We start from the raw sequence: 18684 nt of genomic DNA, 5'->3' as shown, positions 1-18684 counted from the left end.
TTGGGCCGATGGATCCTGTTCTCCACTGAATCGCTAAATTGATAAATAAATGAAACCTATTGTTCTAATTGTATTTTGTCACCGCACACGTCTACACAAAATGAAGCAATTTCTCGCCACAAGTGAAGAGGAGATGACCATATGACTGAAATACGCCAAATGTCGTTCCCGCTTTCTAGAATGGCCAGATAACTGGAGATCTGTGATGTTAAAATTAGCAGCCGGGAAGTTAAAGGAATAAATCATTTTGGTGGAATAAATCCTACTGGTCTGCATTCGAGTTTCCTTGGAAAAGTGCAGAATAACTGGAGATCTCCAACGTGGTCTTGACAGCAGCAGATCTAGTCCGATCAACCTAATTATTTTTCAGGAAGTAACAAACTTTGAAAACGAGGTCAATAGAGTATCGATGTAGTATGCATTGACTTCAGTAAGATCATCAGTATGGTCCCGCACGAGAGTAGAGGGTACGACGATGCCCGGAATCCAAATTCGTCCTGTCAGTAGGAGAGAGGACAATGGCGAGTGTTGTTTCTGCTATAAGTGGTCAGTGTCCAGCGCCGTTCCATTCCTATCAGTGTCAGTATCCTTGTATTTTGCAATATAAACGAATAATTTCGATATTGATGTTCCCGGCAAATCAGCACATTTTGAAGTAACACAAAGGCTGATAGAGCTAATGATAGTTTGGAGGGTAATCTGAGGCTACAGATGATATCAACGCGTTGGAGAAAACAAAAGGATAATATAAAGACTTCAATTCAGATAAATGTGAGATTATGCATGTTTGGAGTACTAACGTGGACAGGCATACATTTTGATGACAATTCCTAGATAGTATAATTCAAAGATATCTAAAGGAAAATATTAGCTTCACTTGTCACAAAGAAGATAAGTTATCGCCTGCAGTCAGACTGACAGGACGGGAAGGCAATGATAGCAGGGTGAGCATCACTGCTTTAGGGACGCAGGATCAAAAAGGGTAGCAAGTACGAGACTCAAAGTGTTATATCTCAATGCAAGGAGTATAAGAATTAAGGTGGATAATCTTGTTTCACTATTACGCATTCGCGGGTATGATGTTGCGGCCAGCGCTGAATCATGGCTGAAGGATGGTTGTTTGTTGCAAGATGAATGTCCAAGGTTACATTTTTTAGCTGAGAGATAGGAAGACAGGCATAGCGAGTGGCATGGCTCTGCTGGTAAATAATGGCATCAAATTATTAGAAAGATGATATAGGATCGGAATATGTTAAATACTTGCAGATTGAGTTAAGAATCTGCAAGAGTAAAAGGACACAGTAATATACAACCCCCCAAAACGTAGCTGGGATGTGGACTACAGATTACAACAGAAAATAGAAAATGCGTCTCAAATGGGCAATGTTATAGTAGAGGTGGGAGATTTGAACATGCAGATCTATAGGAAAGATCAGATTGGCAACGGACCGCAAGAGTGTGAATTATTTGAATGCCTTCAAGGTGTCCTTCTTTTTGTAATTCATTTTTTATTGCAGTTCATCATCAAACCGATATTTCTATAAGATGCATTTCAGTTCGTGTACATATATATCACATAATCATATTTGTCACAAATCTCCACATAATATTTAACTGAGCTATACACTTATAGAAAGGAGAGGAAAGAAAGATTAATCGAAAGAAGAAAACTATGTACAAAATACGGAGTGATCTTTTCTTTACAACATATTCATTAACTTGTGAGAATAAAATCAGGCCTATGCCGCGTTATAGACAATAGACAATAGACAATGGGTTCAGGAGTAGGCCCTTCGGCCATTCGAGCCAGCACCGCCATTCACTGTGATCATGGCTGATGATCCACAATCAGTATCCAGTTCCTGCCTTATCCCCATAACGTTTGATTCCGCTATCTTTAAGAGCTCTATCCATCTCTTTCTTGAAAGCATCCAGAGACTGGGCTTCCACAGCCTTCTGGGGCAGAGCATTCCATATATCCACCACTCTCTGGGTGAAAAAGTTTTTCCTCAACACCGTTCTAAATGGCCTAACCCTTATTCTTAAACTGTGGCTTCTGGTTCTAGACTCACCCATCAGCGGGAACATGCTTCCTGCCTCCAGCGTGTTCAATCCCTTAATAATCTTATATGTTTCAATAAGATCCCCTCTCAGCCATCTGAATTCCAGAGTATACAAGCCCAGTCGCTCCAATCTTTCAACATACGACAGTCCCGCCATCCCGGGAATTAACCTCGTGAATCTACGCTGCACTCCCTCAATAGCAAGAATGTCCATCCTCAAATTTGGACAACAAAACTGCACACAGTACTCCAGGTGTTGTCTCACCAGGGCCCTGTACAGCTGCAGAAGGATCTCTTTGTTCTTATACTCAATTTGCCTTGATATGAAGGCCAGCATGACATTAGCTTTCTTCACTGCCTGCTGTACCTGCATGCTTGCTTTCAGTGACTGATGTAAAGGAACACCTATATCTCGTTGTACATCCCCTTTTCCTAACTTGACTCCATTTAGATAATAATCTGCCTTCCTGTTCTAACTACAAAAGTGGATAACCTCACATTTATCCACTTTAAACTGCATCTGCCATGCATCTGCCCTCTCACCCAGCATGCCCAAGTTTCCCTGCATTCTCATAACATCCTCCTCACATTTCAAACTGCCACCCAGCTTTGTGTCATCGGCAACTTTGCTAATGTTACTTATAATTCCCTCATCTAAATCATTAATATATATTGTAAACAGCTGCGGTCCCAGCACTGAACCCTGCAGTACCCCACTGGTCACCGCCTGCCATTCCGAAAGGGATCCGTTAATCGCTACTCTTTGTTTTCTGTCAGCCAGCCAATTTTCAATCCATGTCAGTACTCTGCCCCCAATACCATGTGCCCTAATTTTGCCCAGTAATCTCCTATGTGAGGCTTTATCAAAGGCTTTCTGAAAGTCCAGGTACACTGCATCTACTGGCTGTCCCTTGTCCATTTTCATAGTTACATCCTCAAAAAAATCTAGAAGATTAGTCAATCACGATTTCCCGTTCTTAAATCCATGCTGGCTCGGACCGTTCCTGTTACTGCTATCCAGATGTATCGTAATTTCATCTTTTATAATTGACTCCAGCATCTTTCCCACCACCGACGTCAGGCTAACCAGTCTATAATTCCGTGTTTGCTCTCCTCCTCCCTTCTTGAAGAGAAGGATAACATTAGCCACCCTAAAATCCACAGTTATGTAGTTAAACCATTTTTCCCAGTATGAATCAAATTGTTCCAACTTATGATTAACAAATTGTTCCAACTTATGATTAACCATAGAAACATAGAAACATAGAAATATAGAAAATAGTTGCAGGAGTAGGCCATTCGGCCCTTCGAGCCTGCACCGCCATTTAGTATGATCATCGCTGATCATCCAACTCAGAACCCGGTACCTGCTTTCTCTCCAGACCCTCTCATCCCTTTAGCCACAAGGGTCATATCTAACTCCCTCTTAAATATAACCAATGAACTGGCCTCAACTGTTTCCTGTGGCAGGGAATTCCACAGATTCACCACTCTCTGTGTGGAGAAGTTTTTCCTAAAATAGGTCCAAAAAGCCTTCCCCTTTATCGTCAAACTGTGACACCTCGTTCTGTACTTCTCCAACATCGGGAGCAATCTTCCTACATCTAGCCTGTCCAATCCCTTTAGGATTTTATACGGTTCAATAAGATTCCCCCTCAATCTTATAAATTCCAACGAGTATAAGCCTGGTCGATCCAGTCTTTCATCATATGAAAGTCCTGCCATCCCAGGAATCAATCTGGTGAACCTTCTTTGTACTCGCTCTATGGCAAGGATGCCTTTCCTCAGCTTAGGGGACCAAAACTGCACACAATACTCCAGGTGTGGTCTCACCAAGGCCTTGTACAACTACAGTAGTACCTCCCTGCTCTTGTACTCGAATCCTCTTGCTATGAATACAGGCATACTATTCGCCTTTTTCACCGCCTGCTGTACATGCATGCCCACTTTCAATGACTGGTATATAATGACATCCAGGTCTCGTTGCACCTGCCCTTTTCCTAATCGGCCACCATTATAATAATAATTATAATATAACATGATAACCATGCTGTTATCTTTTCCATTTTGTAAAGGTCTATCGTAATTTCCATCCATACATTTAATTTTGGGTCCTCTTGTGATAACCATTTCCTGTTAGGGGTATTTTTTTCCAGCTGCGAACAGTATATTCATTAAGTAATTATCTCTTTTCAACCATTCTTCAGGTATATACTAATATTATATATACTATACATTTAATGCAGTAACTTGATTTCCCTCTATATCCCCACTTACCAGAATATATCTGCCCTCCTTACCTCTCATTTCGAAAACATTTTCAATATGTAGCTTGCTTCAGGTGACAATAGCAGCTCCTCTTCTATGTCCTGATTTATATGAAGAGAAAAACAAATCACTGAAGCCCATTCTCTTTAATTTTTCATGCTCATTATCACTTAAGTGAGTTTCCTGTAAATATAGTACATGGCTTTGTTCTTTTTTAAATTTTTCATAAAATTTTACTGCGGTCATTGGATTTAACAGTCCGTTGGGTGTATTGAGTGTCATGTAACGAACCGGAAGCCATTTGGGAACATAAGGTATAAGAACCCGTATGGGGCAGCGATCATTATGTCATTGACCTCTAATTGAAATTTGATAGGGAAAAAGTAAAGAGCATAAGACCATAAGATTTAGGAGAAGAAGTAGGCTATTCGACTCATCGAGTGTGCTCCGCCATTCAGTCATGGACTGATGCACTTTATCCAGTCATTCCCACTCCCCTGCCTTCACCCCACACTCTTTGATGTCCTGGCTAGTCACGAACCTAACTAGCTCTGCTTTAAATACACCGAATAACTTGACCTCCACAGCCGCACCTAGCAACAAATTCCACAGATTCACCACCCTCTGATAAAGTAATTTCTCCGCATCTCAGCTGTAAATGGACGTCCTTCAATCCTGAAGTCGTGCCCTCTTGTCCTAGAATTCCCTACTATGGAAAATAACTTGGCCATATCTTATCTGTTCTTTGATATTCTTTGACATAAAGTCTGATGTAGCAGAATTTCAGGGCAGTGAAGGAAATGACAATGGTATTAGAGAAGACCTGGCCAAAATAAGTTAGAAGGAGATGCTGACAGAGATAACAGCGAAGCAAAAAATGCGCGAGTTTCCGAGGAAAATAAGAATGGTTCGCGAAAGATGCATTCCAAATACACAGAAACGCACAAATCGCAAAACAGTAAAAACATGGCTTAAAACGGAATTCAAAGTTAACTAAAAAGCAAAAGAGAAGCCATACAACAAAGCAAAAATTGGAGGATAGACAGAGGATTGGAAACCTATTAAAACCCTCCCGAAAACAATGAAAGACCCGGGGAAAGGAACAAATATGAAAGCAAGCTTTTAAACAACATGATGACAGATGGAAAACACGTCGTTCAAGTATATAAAGCAATAAACAAATAAAACACAGATGAGAGTGGATATCGGACGGATGGATTAATGGAGGCAAAGGGATGGCAGATGAACTGGATTAGCATTTCGCATCAGTCTAAACTGTGAAAGACACTAGCAATGTGCCAGGTGTTGCAGAGTGTGAGGGAGAAGAAGTGAGTGCAGACACCTTTACAGGGGTGACGGTGATCAAAACGCTGAAAGTCCTCAAGATGATTTGGTCACACTGAACAGATGAACTAAACCCCAGGGTTGTGAGAGAGATAGCGTTAGTAATGCTCTTTGACGAATCATTAACCTCTGGCAAAGTTCAAGAGCCCATGCTATTACAGGAAAGTTATTCGCATAGATAAGACGATAAAACCAGAGGACATAGGAGCAGAAGCAGGCTATTCGGCCCATCAAGCCTGCTCCGCTATTCAATTATGTGCTGATCCAATTCCTCCGGATATACCCTTTGATGCCCTGGCTAAACAAGAACCTATCTATCTCTGCCTTAATTGCACCCAATGACTTCGCCTCTTCAGCCGCTCATGGCAACAGATTCCACAGATTCACCACGCTCTGACTAAAGTAATTTCTCCGCATCTCTGTTCTAAATGGACTTGCTTCAATCCTGAAGTCAATGATTCTATAAGATACCCCTCATTCTCCTGAACTCCAGGGAAAACAGCCCAAGAGCCGCCAGATGTTCCGCATATGGTAACCCTTTCATTCCTGGAATCTTCTCTGAACTCCCTCCAATGTCAATGTTTTTATATTCTATCCCTAGAGTGATGAATGCCAACATTGCATTCGCCTTCTTCACTACCGACTCAACCTGGAGGTTAACCTTTAGGAGGTCCTGCACAGGTACTCCCAAGTGCATTTGAATCTCTGCATTTTGAATTCTCTCCCCATCTAAATAATAGTGTGCCCGTTTATTTCTTCCACCAACGGGCATGGCCCTACACTTTCCAACATTGTATTTCATTTGCCACTTCTTTGCCCATTCACCTAAATGATCAGCCAATGCTCCACCCATGCTAGTAGCTTCCCTCTAGTTCCATGGGCTCTTGTGTTGCTACGCAGCCTCACATGCGGCATCTTGTCAAATGCCTTCTGAAAATCCAAGTACACCACATCTACTGCATCGCCTTTGTCTACCCTGTGACGAGAATACACATAAAATTGGGATGTTTGCTGGCCTGGGTTGGCATCGGTGGCATCGGCAAGTGGTCTGCCGCCTGCCCTCGGGGGAGGGAGAGATGGGGAACGGTGGAGCAGCGTCTGGGGATGTGTGGTGGGGGGACGGGGGAGAGAGAGCTGTCTGGAGCGGCTCCTTTGAACCTTGAACTGTTTGGAGTGGTGGACGGGCGGTGCCCCGGCGGGGGGATGGAAAGGGACCGGTTCGCTAGGGCAGGACGCACGACACCCGAGGCGGCGAGACCCTGGAGGCGGTGCGCCTCTCACGAGTCGGTGAGAGGTATCAGACAGCGGACAGGGTGGGGGGGCGGGTACGATCGGCGGGAGCCCGGTGTGTGTCCTCCTTTGCCTGGGTGCCGGGTTCACTGCGGGGGATCGGCCGCGTCTGAAGGGGGGTCACGGTCGGTGGCCTCGGGTGGCATCGCCGGGGACCCGCCCGGGGGCTGCTTGTGGGCCGTGTCGCCGGTCTGTGGGTGAGGCCGTGTATGAATGGTCGGTTGTTCCTGTTCTCTCTCTCCCTCCCCCCACGTTGTCCATCGCCATGGCAACGATTACTGCGAACTGAACTACTAAACTGGACTGAACTTTGAGTCACTTTGAAAGTTGGTCATTTACCCTTAGACAACGATAGAGCTTGATTGATGCTGTTATCTTAATTCTGTGCACATGTGTGTTTATCATCGCTGAACTGTTGCATTTATTATCCTTTCGATTACTGTGTTGCTTGTTTCTTTAATAAAACTTTCTTAGTTCTAGTAATCCAGACTCCAACTGAGTGATCCATTTCTGCTGGTTTGGCAACCCAGTTACGGGGTACGTAACAACCCTGCTTGTAATTCCCTCAGTAGTTTAGTCAGGCAGGTTTTCCCTTTCAGGAAACCATGCTGGCTTTGGCCTATCCTGTCCATTCCCTTCAAGTACTCCGTAATCTCATGCTGAACAGTCGATTCCAACAACTTCCCAATCACTGATATCAGGCTAACAGGCCTATAATTTCCTTTCTACTGCCTCCCACGCTTCAGCGAATTTAAGTCTTCCAGTCATCCAGTACAATGGAGACCGTCGATTCTTGAAAGATCATTGCTAATGCCTCTGTAATCTCTCCAGCTACTTCGTTCCGAACCCGAGGTATATTCCAACAGGTCCAGGAGATTTATTCACCCTCAGACTATTAAGCCTGCTGAGCACCTTCTCAATCATAATTTTCGTTCCACATACTTCATTTCCCTGACATTCCTGAATGCCCTCAACACTGCAGATATCTTCCACGCTGAAGACCGTTGCAAAATACGGTAAGCGTTGGCTGATTAGTAGTTAGCACAGAGTGGGAATCAAAGAATCCTTTTCCCTTTGGCTGCTAGTGAGTTGTTGTGTTCGGAACACTTCTGTTTATGCTGATATAGATGATTTAATTGAATGACTTTATTTCCAAGTTTACAGATGATACAAAGTTTGGTGGAGGGGAAAGTAGTGTTGAGAAAACAGGTAGGATGCAGAGGGACTTAGCCAGATTAGGAAACTTGGGCAAAAAGTGGAAAAGGAAATACAATATTAGAAAATACATGATCGTGGTCTTTGGTAGAAGAAATAAATGTGCAGGCTCTTTGTCTAAGCGGGGAGAAAATCCGAAAATCTGAGAGGCAAAGGGATTGTGGGGCCTTGTGCAAAACATCCGAAATGTGGAAAGGTTTAACTCACAGGTTGAGTTGGTGGTGACGCAAGCAAACGGAATTTTACCATTCACTTCAAGAGGTGGAGATTAAAAGAGTGGGGATGTGATTCCTAGGTTTTATAAGACACTGGATAGGCCTTACCTTGAGTTTTAAGAACTAATGTTCTGTCATTGGAGAGGTTTCAGAGGAGGTTTACAAGCACCATTCCGGGAATATAAGGGTTACCACATGAGGGACGCTTCATGGCTTTGGGCCTGTACTCGCTGGAATTTAGCAGGAAGAGCGGGGATCTCTTTGAAATCTTTAGAAAGTTGAATATCCTACACAGATCAAACGCGGAAAGGACGATTCACCCGGTCGGAGATTTAGGATAGCAGAATCTCTGGATGTAGGATCGCCTATTTAAAACAGAGTTGTGGAGAACTTTGTTCAGCCAGAGAGTGGTGAATTTCTGTACGGTGCTACCACAGGCAGCAGTGGAGGCTAGGTCGTGGGGTAATTTAATGCGGAAATTGATATTCTTGGCTGACCACGTTATCACACGTTACGGTGCTAGGTCCGGGGAATGGGGCTGAGGAGGCGAAAATTGAGGATCAGCCATGATTGAAGAGCACAGCAGTGTCAATCGGTCAAGTGACCTAATTCTGCTCCTTTGTCTTATGGTCTGATGGTCTTATGTCGGCAGATAATGTTAATATATTTCTTTAGTGGGCCCCGCATGTAGTTGTCGTTTATGACGTCTGTATTTCTGACGCGTATTTTTATTCGTCTACACTGCGACGTCCTTTGTCATATTTATACGTCATCCCTCATATTCTGTGCCTGAATGCAAATATTTCCTGGTGGGAATTTAGGGATTGGGGATTCTCAATGGCTTTAATCGATTTGTTTCTTTCAGCTTGTTCTATTTCACATTGGAGCGTCGAGCAGCCGCGCTGGCGCCAACACAGAACGTAGCTACTGGGCGTCGATCATTATTGCAGCAGTGAAGCAGAACAAACTAACAGGAATAAATTTATTCTCTATTTTCAGTGTCCAAAATGGACGCGCCTGTCGCCCACGTTGTGCTGCATTAGAGATGGAAGTTTCCAGTTTAAAACGCGACCCCGCTTTCCCGTAAACATTCCGCGGATTTCCCTGTCGTACTTCTCCCAGGTTCAAAATACGAGACGATGTTGTACAATTGGGGACATCGATGGGTGCAAGACCAAAGGTCCAAAAAAGGACAGGATGTCCCGAAAGATTAATGCCTTTACAAAATTTTGTTTGAAGATGCCTGCGATGATTGAGTAGCAAATAAATTTGCATTCGAATTGCATTATTGTTGCATCCATATCAGAAATCAGACAGCTACTTGAATCCAACGCAGAGGCCAGCGTCATAAATTCTTCAAAAAGGTTCGACTGAAGAAAATCGCATCGATACCAAATAACGATTTGTAGATAAAATTACCAGCGCATATGTTGCAAATCTTATTTGCAGATACTGCCGGGAAAGCTGAAATTTTCACAGATAACCACCATCTTCTCTGATAACAGCTGCTGTGCAACTTCAGATAAAAACCCATTAAAAGAATGTGCATACATTACCCAGGAAGAGCGTTACAGTATACCAACACTTAAAACGTTTATTCAGATACAAAAAGTGTGAAGGGGAGGCGGGAGTGGATATCGGCCCGCTGGAAAGCGATGCTGGAGGAGTGGTAACGGGGAAAAACGAAATAGTGAAAGAACTGAATAAGTATTTTCCTTCAGTCTGCAATGTGGAAGACACCAGCGGTATGGTGGATGTTCCCGTGTTCAGGGGACATGCAGTGCTGGAATTTACCATAACTAGACAGAAGGGTCTTGGGAAACTGAAAGGGCTGACAGTAGATAAGTCACCTCGACAGACGATCTACACTCCAGAATTCTGAAAGAGATCGTGGAGGCGTTAGTAATGATCTTTCATGAATCACCAGATTCTGGAATGGCGCCGCTAGACTGTAAAATAACAAATGTCTCCCCATACTTGAAGAAGGTAGATAAGCAGAACAAATAGAACTATCGGCTAGTCAGTGTAACCTCAGTGACTGGCAAGATGTTGGAGTCTAGTACTCAGGATGAGGTCTGAGGCTACTTGGAGGCACATGCGAAAATAGACCATAGTCCGTATAGTTTCCTCAGTGGAAAACTTACCTGAAAAAAATATGTTGGAATTCTTTGAAGAAATAACAAGTAGAATAGATAAAGGAGAATCTCTTTATGGTGTGTATTTGGATTTTCAGAAGGCCTTTGACAACGTGCCACACATGCGGCTGTTTATCAAGCTACAAGTCCATTGCATTACTGGAAATATTCTAGAATGGATGAAGCAAATACTGATTGGCAGCAGGCACAGAGTGGGAATAGGGAATTAATGGAATCTCTTCTGACTGGATGCCAGTGACAACTAGTGGTCTCACTGGAGTTCTACGTTGGGACCGATTTTTCTTACGTTATATGTAAATAAATCCGATAATGGAATTGGTGCCATTGTTGCAAATATTGCAGATGGTATGACAATAGATGGAGACTTACGTAGTTTTGCGGAAGTAGAAATGCTACAGTAGGACTTAGACATATTAGTAGATTAGGCAATGAAATGGCAGCTGAAGGCAGTATTGCGAAGTGTAGAGTATGGAAATGCACTTTGGTAGAAAAAAATGAAAGAGAATTTGGAGTCCTCGTGCAGGATTCACAACAGGCTAATTTGCAGGCTGAGTCTGTGGTGAGGAAGACATCTGTCATAATAGCATTTATTTCAAGAGGACGAGAATATAAAAGCAAGGACTTAATGCTAAAACTTCATGAAGAATTGGAGTGTCCTGTCTTGGAGTATCCTAAGCAGATTTCTGCTCCTTAGAAAGAATTTTCAGAAATGTAAACGGCTCTAAGGATGTTCACGAAAATTCTTCTAGGATTACATGGCTTATCAGATAAGATGTCTGTGGGACTTTGTTTACTGGAATTCAGAAAAAAATGAGCGGTGACCTCTTAAAGCTATTGAATGGTGCAAGGCCATGATGAGTGGATGTGGAGTGGATGTTTGCTGTGGTGGGAGACCATAGAATCTGAGGGCGCAGCCTCAAGATAGAGGGGTGACCTTTTAGAATGGAAATAAGGTAGAATTTGTTTACCAGACAGTAGTGAATCTAAGGAATTCTTTGCCACAGGTAGCTGTGGAGGCCAAGCCACTATGTATATTTAAAACAGAGGATAATGGATACTTGATTGGTGAAGGCATGAAGCGGGAGAAGGCAACAGACTGGGGATGAGAGGAAAATTTTATTCTGCCATGATGAGATGTCAGAGTAGACTGAATGGGCCAAATAGCTTAATGGTCAATAGAGAATAGACAATAGACAATAGGTGCAGGTGTAGGCCATTCGGCACTTCGAGCCAGCACCGCCATTCACTGTGACCATGGCTGATCATCCACTATCAGTATCCAGTTCCTGCCTTATCCCCATAACCTTTGATTCCACTATATTTAAGAACTCTATCCATCTCTTTCTTGAAAACATCCAAAGACTTGGCCTCCACCGCCTTCTTGGGCACAGCATTCCATGTATTGGATAGATATATGGACAGAAAAGGAATGGAGGGTTATGGGCTGAGTGCAGGTCGGTGGGACTAGGTAAGATGTCGGCAAGGACTAGAAGGGCCGAGACGGCCTGGTTCCGTGCTATAATGGTTATATGGTTATGGTTATATCCACCACTCTCTGGGTGAAAAAAAATTTCCTCAAGTCCGTTCTAAATTGCCTAACTCTTATTCTTAAACTGTGGCCTCTGGTTCTGGACTCACTTATCAGCGGGAACATGCTTCCAGCCTCCAGCGTGTCCAATCCCTTAATAATCTTATATGTTTCAATCAGATCCCCTCTCATTTTTCTACATTCAAGTGTATACAAGCCCAGTCGCTCCAATCTTTCAACATATGTCAGTCCCGCCATGCCGGGAATTAACATTGTGAATCTACGCTGCACCCCCTCAATAGCAAGAATGTCCTTCCTCAAATTTTGATACGAAAACTGCACACTTTACTCCACGTGTGGTCTCACCAGGTCTCAGCAATACTCCAGGTACCTCAGGGCTAACAAGAGCAAATTCAGGAACAGCTATTATCGATCAACTATCAGGCTCTTGATCCAGGTGGAATGCTTTCGCTCCATTCATCCTACAATCAATGGATACACTTCCAATGACTTTTCCACTGATGTACTCTCTCTATATATATGTCTCTATATATAATGATTTGGGATGGAACCATTTATAAATCTTACTATATGGGCTATGAGTACCTTGTTCATATAACCATATAACAATTACAGTACGGAAACAGTCCATCTAGGCCCTTCTAGTCCGTGCCGAATGCTTACTCTCACCTAGACCCACCGACTGCACTCAGCCCATAACCCACCATTCCTTTCCTGTTCATATAGCTATCCAATTTTACTTTAAATTACAATATTGAGCCTGCCTCTACCACTTCTACTGGAAGCTCGTTACACACAGCTACCACTCTCTGAGTAAATAAGCTCCCCCTCGTGTTACCCCTAAACTTTTGCCCCCTAACACTCAACTCATGTCGTCTTCTTTGAATCTGCCCTACTCTCAATGGAAAAAGCCTATCCACATCAACTCTATCTATCCCCCTCATAATTTTAAATACCTCTATTAGGCCCCCCCTCAACCTTTCACGCTCCAAAGGAAAAAAAAACAACTTGTTCAACCTTTCTCTGTAACTTAGGTGATGAAACCCAGGTAACATTCTAGTATTCCTTCACTGTACTCCCTCTATTTGTTGACATCTTTCCTATAATTCGGTGACCAGAACTGTACACAATACTTCAATTTTGGCCTTACCAGTACCTTGTACAATTTTAACATAACATCCCAACTCGTATACTCAATGCTCTAATTTATAAAGGCCAGCATCTCAAAAACTTTCTTCATCACTGTACCCACATGCGATTCTACCTTCAGGGAACTATGCACCATTATTCCTAGAATCATTTGTTCTGCTGCATTCTTCAATGCCCTACCATTTACCATGTATGTCCTACTTTGATTAGTCCTAACTAAATGTAGCACCTCACACTTATCAGCATTAAACTCCATCTGCCATCTTTCAGACTACTGTTCTAACTATTCGAAATTTCTCTGCAGGCTTTGAAGGCCTACTTCATTATCAACAACGCCACCTATCTTAGTATCATCTGCATACTTACTCATCCAATTTACCACCCCATTAATGTATATGACAAACAGCATTGGACCCAGTACAGATCCCTGAGGCACACCACTACACACCGTCCTCCAACCTGACAAACTGTTATCCACCACTACTCTCTGATGTCTCCCATCTAGCCACTGTTCAATCCATTTTACTACTTCAATATTAATAACTGACGATTGAACCTTCCTAACTAAACCTCCGTGTAGAACTTTGTCAAATGTCTTACTGAAGTCCATATAGGCAACATCCATTGCTTTACCCTCGTCAACTTTCCCGGTAACATCTTCAAATATTCAATAAGATTTATCAAGCAGGACCTTCCACACACAAATCCATGTTGGGTGTTCCTAATCAGACCCTGTCTATCCAGATAATTGTATATACCATCTTTGGGAATACTTTCCATTAATTTACCCAACATTGACATCAAACTCACAGGCTGATAATTGCTAGGTTTAATCTTAGAACCCTTTTTAAGAAGTGGAACAACATGAGCAATACACCCATCCTCATGCACCGTCCTCGTTTCTAATGACATTTGAAATATTCCTGTCAGAGCCCCTGCTATTTCTACACTAACTTCCCTCAAGGTCCTAGAGAATGGCCTGTCAGGACTCGGAGACTTATTCACACTTATATTCATTAAAAGAGCCAATATTTCCTCTTCTTTAATCATCACCGTTTCCATAACTTACCTATCTCTTTCGCCTACCTTACACAATTCAATATCCTTCTCTTTAGTGAATACCGAAGAAAAGAAATTGCTGAGAATATCTCCCAACTCTTTCGGTTTCACACATAGCTCTCTACTCTGATTCTCTAAGGTACCAATTTTATCCCTCATTATCTTTTTGCTATTAATATAACTGTAGAAGCCCTTTGGATTTATTTTCACCTTACTTGCCAAAGCAACATCGTATCTTCTTTTAGCTATTCTAAATTCTTTCTTAAGATTACTTTTATAGTCATAGGCATACTTTATTGATCCCGAGGGAAACTGGTTTTCGTTACAGTTGCACCAACCAAGAATAGAGTCTAAATATAGCAATATTAAACCATACATAATTAAATTATAATGTATAAACTATGCAAGTAAATTATGAAATAAGTCCAGGACAAGCCTATTGGTTCAGGTTGTCTCACCCTCCAAGGGAGGAGTTGTAAAGTTTGATGGCCACAGGCAGGAATGACTTCCTATGACGCTCTGTGTTGCATCTCGGAGGAATGAGTCTCTGGCTGAATGCACTCCAGTGCTCAACCAGTACATTATGTAGTGGATGGGACACATAATCCAAGTTGGCAGGCAACTTCGACAACAACCTCCTTTCAGACACCACCGTCAGGGAGTCCAGTTCCATCCCCACAACATCACTGGCCTTACGAATGAGTTTGTTGATTCTGCTACCTTCAGCCTGCTGCCCCAGCACACAAGAGCAAACATGATAGCACTGGCCACCACAGACTCGTAGAACATCCTCAGCATCGTCCGACAGATGTTAAAGGACCTCAGTCTCCTCAGGAAATAGAGACGGTTCTCACCCTTCTTGTAAACAGCCTCAGATTTCTTTGACCAGTACAGTTTATTGTCAATTCGTATCCCCAGGTATTTGTAATCCTCCACCATGTCCACACTGACCCCCTGGATGGAAACAGGCAACAACGGTGCCGTAGCCCTCCTCAGGTTCAGCACCAGCTCCTTAGTCTTTTTTCACATTAAGCTGCAGAAAATTCTGCTCGCACCATGTGACAAGTTTCCTACCATATCCCTATACTCAGCCTCATCTCCCTTGCTGATGCATCCAACTATGGCAGAGTCATCAGAAAACTTCTGAAGATGAAAGGACTCTGTGCAGTAGTTGAAGTCCGAGGTGTAATTGATGAAGGGAAAGGGAGACAAGACAGTGCTGCTGTTCACTCTGCCTGATACACAGTGTTGCAAATGCACGTACTGTGGTCGGTCAGTCAGGTAATTAACAATCCATGACATCAGAAAAGCATCCACCTGCATCGCTGTCAGCTTCTCCCCCAGCAGAGCACGGCGGATGGTGTTTAACGCACTGGAGAAGTCAAAAAATATGACCCTCACACTGCTCGCTGGCTTGTCCAGGTGGGCGTAGACAAGTTTCAGCAGGTACATGCTTTATACTCCTCGAGCACCGCATTTACTACATTCTGCCTTTATTTGTTGTCGATAGCTCTATTTTTCTGAACCACGTTTCCAATATCCCTTGAAAAAAAAACACTTTGTCCCAATCCGCTGCTTCTAAACCGTTTCCCACCTCCTTATAGTTAGCCTCTCCCCAATCAAGAATCTCAAATATGGGTCCAGACCTATCCGTCTCCATAATTACATTGAATCTAATGGCATTGTGATCGCTGGACCCGAAGTGCTCCCTAACACATAACTCCGTCACCTGACCGATCTCATTCCCTAACAGGAGATCCAACACCGCCCCTCTCTGGTTGGCACCTCTATGTATTGCTGCAAAAAACCTACCCTGCACACATTTTACAAACTCCAAATCATCCAGCATTACAGTATGGGTCTCCCAGTCTATGTGTGGAAAATTAAAATCTCCCACAATGATAAACATGTGCTTACTACAAATATCTGCTATCTCCTTTCAAATTTGCTCCTCCAATTCTCGCTCCCCATTAGGTAGTCTATAATACAGGAACCCTCTAATCTATCATGCCAGAGCACCGCTATAATATATTCTCTGACAAGCAATGCAACACTTCCTCTTCATGTAACAATATCTTTCAATTTCCTATTTTAATTCAGCATATTTCTGGTGTTTATCATGAATTGATTTCTGTAAGTTATGTGCGTTTGGAATTAACGTGTCTCTGAAATGAGTTGTTGTTATTTGTTGATCCTCTATTATATGCAAACTGTTATTATGGTTTCTTCTGTAATAACTGATCGGCAATAACATAATTTGTGGTATTCTTACTCTAGAACTTAATTATTAGACGTATTACTATGGTTGTTGTTGTTGTTCATTACATTATTGTTGTTGTTATTATTTTTTCACAGCTCAAGAGGATAAAACCTGAGGTATGGACATAGCCAAGCACGCTCATTTATCAATGGGTAGGAACTTTCACACTATTTGAGTGGTGTTTAGTATTGTGCCTTTCTGCATATTTACATACAGTAAATGTTGTTGTGTAGGCCTAATTGTTTAATGCTATACTTCAGTGCCTTCGGGATGATGCCAGTTGTAGACATTATCATTTGGACAATGTATATATACCCTGACCATGCTCTATATTCTTCCAGTTTCCTCTTTAAATTCAGCATATTGCTATTTTTCTTCACAGTGATTTCTTTATGTTATGGGTATTTCGAATGGCTGTATCTATTAAGTCATATCCAGACGGTTATTATAGATTGTCCTAACTGAAGTTACTGTTCCATTGTTATATAATTTGTGGAATTCTCACTCTAAAAGTGGATCAGGCTTGTTTGTATTTTAAAGCAAGATTTTGATCAATGTTGTTTGCCACTAGATTGTTCCTGTGTAAGTGATCAGATGGAGTTAAACTCTTGCAGGCTCCTGTAATGCCTTGGATTATTTATGATTCTCTTTGTGTTTTGGACATTTAATGCCCCGAATTGGTTTGTCTTTTATTATGCATTTTTGATGCTTGTGCCTTAACCACCACGTCTTGTATTGCCACAATGAAGCCTCTGTTTCCTGGAAGAGGTATCCAACTCTGAGCCAAGCGTTCAACGCTTTCTTGTTGACACCTATTTTGCTCAAAATGTGGGAATGTCTTCCATGGAGAATTATACCTTTCGGTTAATTAACACTTTCTTCTGCAGTGATACTTTTTCTGGGTTGTGCTTTCATTTTAGTTTTGCTGTGTGTATTTCTTACCAAAATTTGGTATGCTCACAAAGACTGATGAATCCTGTTGGCCTTGATGGAAATATATCCTTTGAAGTTTTATCTGAATGTTCTGGAATTTTGTTATGCTTCCTCCACCTTCTGTCCAAATTAGTGTTAATCAGAGCGCGTTCGAGTTTACATAGTGTTTTCTAACAGTTGTCATACCATTTCATATTTTTCTCTGTTACTATTCTTGATCAGTTTCAGAACAAGATATTAACACCATGATATGGGTATAGAGAAAATGTTTATTGACTTTGGTACATTTTACTGCTGACCTCTGCTTGCCAAGTTTTCTGAAGCGTTGAAGTAAATTTTGGCGAAGGGTGTTCCTTTATCACACGTTTTATTTGTTGATATCCCAGATACTTAAAATTTTCATGCTCATCCACCAGTTGCATTATATCCTGCTGCTCTGTTTTGTCTTCAATTAGCTCTAATGCACCTTTTAATATCCTGCTCTTACCTAATCAAAAGTTCATGTTTATATTTTTAGACAATAGTTATACTATTTGAATTAATTGTTCCAGCTTGACTGATGAATGACCTTATAATTTCAAATCTTCCAGGATATTATTATGTATTTGTTGTTGTTGCTGTGTTTTTTTTTCTCAGCTCACGTTTGTAAACCTTCGGCACAGGTATAGCCGATCACGCTTAGTTCTCGATTTCTAGGAACTTCTGAACTATTCTACTGGTGTTTAGTATTGTGGCTTTCTGACGATACACAGATTATGTTGTGTAACCTAACTGGTTAATGCAATTGTGCAGGTCCTTTGTAGGGATATATGCGATGACAGATATGTACTTTATGATCTTTATGTTCCTGTTACGTTGAAAGGAAAAGTTAAAAGTTTGAGAAAGCAATGGTATTCAAGGGATATTGGAAACTTGTCTCGGAAAAAGAGAGGGATATTCAATAAATATAGGCAGCTTGGAGATAATGAGGTGCTCGAGGAATATAATGAATGTAAAAAGAATCTTAAGAAAGAAATTAGAAAAGCTAAAAGATGATACGAGGCTGCTTTGGCAAGTAAGGTGAAAAAATCCAGAGGGTTTCTACAGTTATGTGAATAGCAAAAAGTTAGTGAGGGATAACATTGGTCCATTAGAGAAGCAGAGTGAATGGCTATGTGCGGAGCTAAAAGAGATGGGTGAAATT

General features: G+C 42.0%; 1 pseudogene; it reads left to right on the top strand.

Annotated features, from left to right (window-relative positions):
- LOC134345053 (deleted in malignant brain tumors 1 protein-like) overlaps positions 1-9351 on the top strand; it is a 126330-nt pseudogene extending 116979 nt beyond the window's left edge.
- The last annotated feature ends 9333 nt before the right edge of the window (positions 9352-18684 follow it).

Source organism: Mobula hypostoma, chromosome 4, assembly GCF_963921235.1.
Source record: "Mobula hypostoma chromosome 4, sMobHyp1.1, whole genome shotgun sequence".
Lineage (NCBI taxonomy): Eukaryota > Metazoa > Chordata > Chondrichthyes > Myliobatiformes > Myliobatidae > Mobula > Mobula hypostoma.
Note: the sequence above shows the minus strand (reverse complement) of the source record. Positions and strands in the feature narration are given on the sequence as shown.